Genomic DNA, 5,967 nt, shown 5'->3' with positions numbered 1-5,967 from the left:
CCACACAGAGAGATGAAGTAGAGGATGTCAAGTGTTTAATGTCAGAGAAGTTGTTGCGGAAACCACGACAGTTCCATTGGATTATTTTGTAATCCATTATGTGTTTGAAGTAGCATTCTTTGTGTCGAAGGTATAGGTATCCCTCTTTAGTTTTACGGCTGATTTGCCTTTTGGAGGAGAAGTTGGTGGTGTTACCTCCTTATTAGTCTCCTCGTCAGAGAAGTCAGAGAACTCACTCATAGACTGAGCCTCTGATCTCTTAGATTTGGAGATGGCTGCTTTTAATTTTTGTTTGTTGAGTGGGTTCTTAGTGTGAGGCCAGGACCACATACTCCCCCTCGGACGGAAACCGGCTGTCGAGCTAAAGTCAATATATCGGTGACTTATTACGTAAATAGGACCGGTGTGACCAAGGAACGGGGTGCGAGACGATTTAATTGTCGNCTCTGACATCTGGTGGCAAGTATATAGAACAAACTGTGAAATTGAAATTGTGTACACTTCAATTGAAATCCTGACTGCCACAGCTTGCAAATCAGTTGTTATTTGTACCGGCAAGGATGGGATGTGATTTCAAACTACAATAGCCACACCTCCACTGGCACGGTTGTGGCTATCATCATCCTTGCGGTAGAGATTGAATCCTTTGAAAGTAATTCTTTCTCCAGGTTTCAGGTGGGTTTCCTGGAGTGCCACACAGAGAGATGAAGTAGAGGATGTCAAGTGTTTAATGTCAGAGAAGTTGTTGCGGAAACCACGACAGTTCCATTGGATTATTTTGTAATCCATTATGTGTTTGAAGTAGCATTCTTTGTGTCGAAGGTATAGGTATCCCTCTTTAGTTTTACGGCTGATTTGCCTTTTGGAGGAGAAGTTGGTGGTGTTACCTCCTTATTAGTCTCCTCGTCAGAGAAGTCAGAGAACTCACTCATAGACTGAGCCTCTGATCTCTTAGATTTGGAGATGGCTGCTTTTAATTTTTGTTTGTTGAGTGGGTTCTTAGTGTGAGGCCAGGACCACATACTCCCCCTCGGACGGAAACCGGCTGTCGAGCTAAAGTCAATATATCGGTGACTTATTACGTAAATAGGACCGGTGTGACCAAGGAACGGGGTGCGAGACGATTTAATTGTCACATTCCAGCCCTAATTGACAGATTCACGGTCGTCAATCGTGAGAACAATCGAGGGATCGACCGTTGGGGAAACTTTGGACGGTCACCTTACATTGAGTTCAAAGCAGGTCCTGCTGACACTCCTGTGGAGGGGGCGGCGGCTGGGACAGCTTCCTCCTCTCCGGGACCGAAAAATAGACATTAGGTGACAATTTACGAGACCGTCATCTGGGAGAGGGCTTGACCCGACTCCGGAGGAGAACGGCCCGGACGGGGGTCATCTTGGCGACCCCTCGGCCCGAATCGCGTCCCTGGCAACAGACCCGGGACCAATAGAAGCGCAGAGGGACAAACATTCGGACCAACCAAAACTTCGGGATTTTGGGAGGGAAAAGAATATAAAAGCCCGAGGTCCCAAGGACACGGGGAGGTCGAAGGTAACAGTCAGGTCAGCTCAGCGCGGGTAGAGGAACTATCGGACTAAGCACCGAGACGAGTGATCGATATAGGGACTGAACTTTACGTCCCAGTGCGTTCACAGTAGATCAACCCGAGGATCAACCTTCCCTGTCATCCCGGGAACGTAATTCACCGAAGATTAACCCGAGGATCCACCTTCCACTGCGGGAACCCGAGAAATTGTGCTGTGTGGACCGGCTAAACCACCGTCTCCTACGACAAGAAAGGGACTCTCCAACGTTCGATTCGACACGGTACGAGGGACTGTCTGTGTAGCTCACGCAACTGTAAGCATGTTTTGTTTTGAGTACAATAAACGCGTTGATTTGGTAAATACGGTCTCTGTGTGAGTCTTTGCGTCCAGCAAACTGTGACCCCCATACAAAAAAGGCTTTCTTGTGTCATCCTGACAGATCACGGGTAAAGCGAGGGACGTAACGTAACCTTTCACCCCCTTAAGGGCTCCCATCACTACAGTGGTGCAACACAACACACCACCACACACAATCCCCACATTAGCAGCCTTCTTAGAACTCACGTTTCTTGTTATGACCCCTGTTTTAGGTAGGGGTGTTTTGGTCTTCTTGCTCTCCTTTCCTGCTGTTTGGGTAGATGGTATAAGTAAACATTTTTCATGGCAAGTTAGAGATTCATTTGGTGAAACAGAAATGTCTGTCTGAACTCCACATGTCTTTGCGTATTTCAGAACAGCAGCAAATGTCTTCTGTTTCACTGGTGCATTTAAAGTTAACAATCTACCTTACCCAGAGGCACGACGCATGGTAACTGTTTTCACGTGCTGAATCTCTTTCTCTCTCTGCCATGCAGGGCATTTTCAGGAGTAGGAAGGATGTGAATCTTTGCAGTTTACACAGCATGAGGTACAGGTACACTCGGTACTCTCGTGACCTTCATCCCCACACTGTGCACATACATTCTTGCCACGGCAGGATGCCTGTGAATGTCCAAACCGCTGGCATTTAAAGCAGCGCAGTGAGTTTGGAATGTATGGTCGAACCGGACAACGCAGATATCCTGCTGTAATAACAGATGGCAATGTCGGCTTGTTAAATGTCAGAATTAGGTGTTTAGTAGGTATCACCCTTCCGTCTCGACGAATAGAGATGCGTCGGACATTAGTGACACCTTGATCCAAAAGGCCCGACAGTATATCTGATTCGTCTTCTGACATCAAGTCTACCTCAAATATCACACCACGTGATGAGTTTAGACTTCCGTGTGGTGTGACCAGTACTCCCATTTCTCCGAGACTTTTTGTTGCCAAAAGCCTTGCTGATTGCTGAGGTGACACTGTCTCTATAAGTAAATCCCCAGACCTCAACTTTTGTATTTTTTTCAGATGCCCAATGGTGGATTCAAATAACTTTTGAATCAAAAAAAGGAGAGCATTTGGACAATGGTTTATCTCCTGTAACGTGTATTATCAAGTATGCAGGCTCGTTGGAAAGTTTTCCGCCATTTGATATTTGTTGTTCTGTACTATGTTGGAGTTTTAGATTTTTAGAATCCATATTGTTCAAAAAAGTTCAGCTCCTAGTGACCCCACCCACCATGGGGCCCAACAAGGGGATGCCGTCACATGAAGTACTTTCATAGACCGTCACACCAGGGCTTCCCAGGAGCTATACCCTCACAATGCAGTCAAAAAAAGCACATTTTGTCTGACGTGTCTGCCCGGTCTGCATCGATCAGTTGACTCCAAGCCAAGGTCAAGAATGACTCAATGACCAGCCGATTGATTCAAACGAAGCCTGATTTGAGCCCCCCGTTTATCCAAGGTAGATGATGTCAAGTGTTTAATGTCAGAGAAGTTGTTGCAGAAACCACGACAGTTCCATTGGATTATTTTATAATCCATTATGTGTTTGAGGCAGCATTTTTAGCAAGGTTATCCCTCTTTCATTTCACAGGGGCTTTTTCTTTTGGAGGTGACGTTGGTGGTGTCACCGCCTTATTAGTCTCTTCATCGGAAAAGTCAGAGAACTCACTCATAGACTGAGTCTCCGATTTTTTGGATTTAGAGAGGGCTGCTTTCATTTGTTGTTTATTAAGTGGGTTCTTACTGGCTTTTTTGGAACCCACATTCCTAGTTGTTACCCCTGTTTTAGGTATGAGTGGTTTTGTCTTGTTTTGTTCTTTTTCTTTGGTAGATGGTATCAGCAGACATTTTTCATGGCGAGTCAGAGATTCATTTGATGAAACAGAAATGTCTGTCTGAACTCCACACGTCTTTGTGGATTTCAGAACAGCAGCAAATGTCTTCTGTTTCACTGGTGCACTTAAAGTGACCATGCGACGTGCCTCTGGGTAAGATATGTTATTGACAATCTTCAATTGCTGAATTTCTTTCTCTTTCTGCCATGCAGTGCATTTTCGGGAGTAGGCAGGATGGGCATCTTTGCAGTTTACACAGCATGCAGTGCTGGTACACTCAGTACTCTGGTGACCTTCAACTCCACACTGTGCACATAAACTTTTGCCTCGACAGGATGTTTGGGAATGTCCAAATCGTTTGCATTTGAAACAACGGACCAAATTTGGAATATATGGGCAAACTGAGCAGCGCAAATATCCTGTGGTAAGAAAAGATGGTATTGTTGGTTTATTAAATGTGACAATTAGATGTTTTGTAGGAATTATCTTGCCATCTCGACGAATGGAGATGCGTCGTACAGCAGTAACTCCTTGATCTAAAAGGCCAATCTGAATATCTGATTTGTCCTCAGACATCAGATCAATTTGTGATGACCCACACCACGTGATGAGTTCAAACTTGTGTGTGGCGTGATAGTGACTTGTATGTCTCCTAGAGACTTCATGTTCAAAAGTTTTCCTGACTGTTGAGGGGAGGCTGTTTCTATAAGTAGATCTCCAGACCTCAATTTTTGGATTTTTTTAACATGCCCAATAGTTGATTCAAAAAGTTTCTGAATTAGAAAGGGAGAACGTTTAGACAGAGGTGTTTCTCCCATAGCGTGAACAATAAGGTAGGCTGGTAGATTTGCGGAACTGACATCTTTTGGTGGTATACTAGATGTTTTAGATTTGAGAGAATCCATATTTAGAAAAAAATATTTGGCTAATAGTGACCCCACCCACCACGGGGCCCAACAAGGGGATGCCGTCACATGGGAGAGTCCCATAGACCGTCACACCAGGGTTTCCCAGGAGCTATACCCTGACAATGCAGTCAAGAAAAGCACATCTTGTATGACATGTCTGCCCGGTCTGCATCGATCAGTTGACTCCAAGCCGAGGTCGAGAATGACTCAACGACCAGCCGATTGACACAAACAGAGCCTGATTTGAGCCTCCCGTTTATCTGAAGCAGGGGCCAAAGCAGTGTGTTGGGGACGTTATGTTGCCCCTCAACTACCAGGATCCCCCTTTCCGGCATATGGGACACCACGCACGGCAAACACATGGGTGGGCGTTCAGATCCCAGGGATGGTAAAGAAAAATTACTAAATCATCTCTGGGAGGTCCCCTCACCACGGACAGGAACCCACAATGAGGGGGCAGCAGATTTGGAATGTACAGACAAACTGGACAGCAGATATCCTGCAGTAACAAATGATGACAATGTCGACTTTTCAAAAGTGAGAATGAGATGTTTAGTTGGTATCAACTTGCCATCTCGTCGAATAGACGCATCAGATAGCAGTAAAACCTTGATCTGAACTACCAATCTGAAAATCTGATTCATCTTCAGACATCAGATCGATCTCAGATATCACCCTCACGTGAGGAGTTTAGACTTCCATGTGGGGTGACAGTGACTTCTATTTCTCAAAATTGTCAACCTATTTCGGCGCATGCGTTCAGTATTCAAGATGGCGAACGATATCCACGTGTTTACACACTGTCCCTATTCACGTGTTTACAAATTTTGTTTTGTACGGCTCGCTTTATTTAGCTAAAAGATTTTGTCGAAGATTTGAATTAGTAATATTTTTTTGGATCGAAAAAGAACTGGTATACAAAATAGACTTATTTGTGGATCAAGATCTCTCGATAAAGAATACTATTTCGAGTAAGATTCGGTTGTTTTGTTCTTTGAATTAAATTATATATGATTATTTGTGTAGAATTTGCTTTAAATTTGTTATCCTTTTCTCTTTATTCTGATTTTAGTTATCTCGGTTAACCGCCTCGAACTTTCCGCCATTAAAACACCACTTGATTGTATTTTCTCACGTGACTACGAGACAAACTGTTATTGGCTGATAGAAACGTGTCTTGGCGGCGGTTGCCGCAAAAGATAGAATTCAACCAACTTTTGTGGCACGAGAAAAGCGGCACAAAATCGACTTCTGCGGCGAGAAAAAGTGACGTCATTCTGCCGCTTTTCCTTGCCGCGCCGCATGTGTGCA

General features: G+C 44.6%; 1 pseudogene; it reads right to left on the bottom strand.

Moving 5' to 3' along the window:
• Window positions 1-461: 461 nt before the first annotated feature.
• On the bottom strand, window positions 462-4,901 carry LOC111614570 (annotated as a pseudogene).
• Between the last annotated feature and the right edge of the window lie 1,066 nt (window positions 4,902-5,967).

This window comes from Centruroides sculpturatus, unplaced genomic scaffold, assembly GCF_000671375.1.
Source record: "Centruroides sculpturatus isolate CEXI.00-Female unplaced genomic scaffold, Cexi_2.0 scaffold2178, whole genome shotgun sequence".
In the NCBI taxonomy this organism is placed as follows: Eukaryota; Metazoa; Arthropoda; class Arachnida; order Scorpiones; family Buthidae; genus Centruroides; species Centruroides sculpturatus.
The sequence above is the reverse complement of the archived record's forward strand: the minus strand, read 5'-3'. Positions and strand labels throughout refer to the sequence as shown.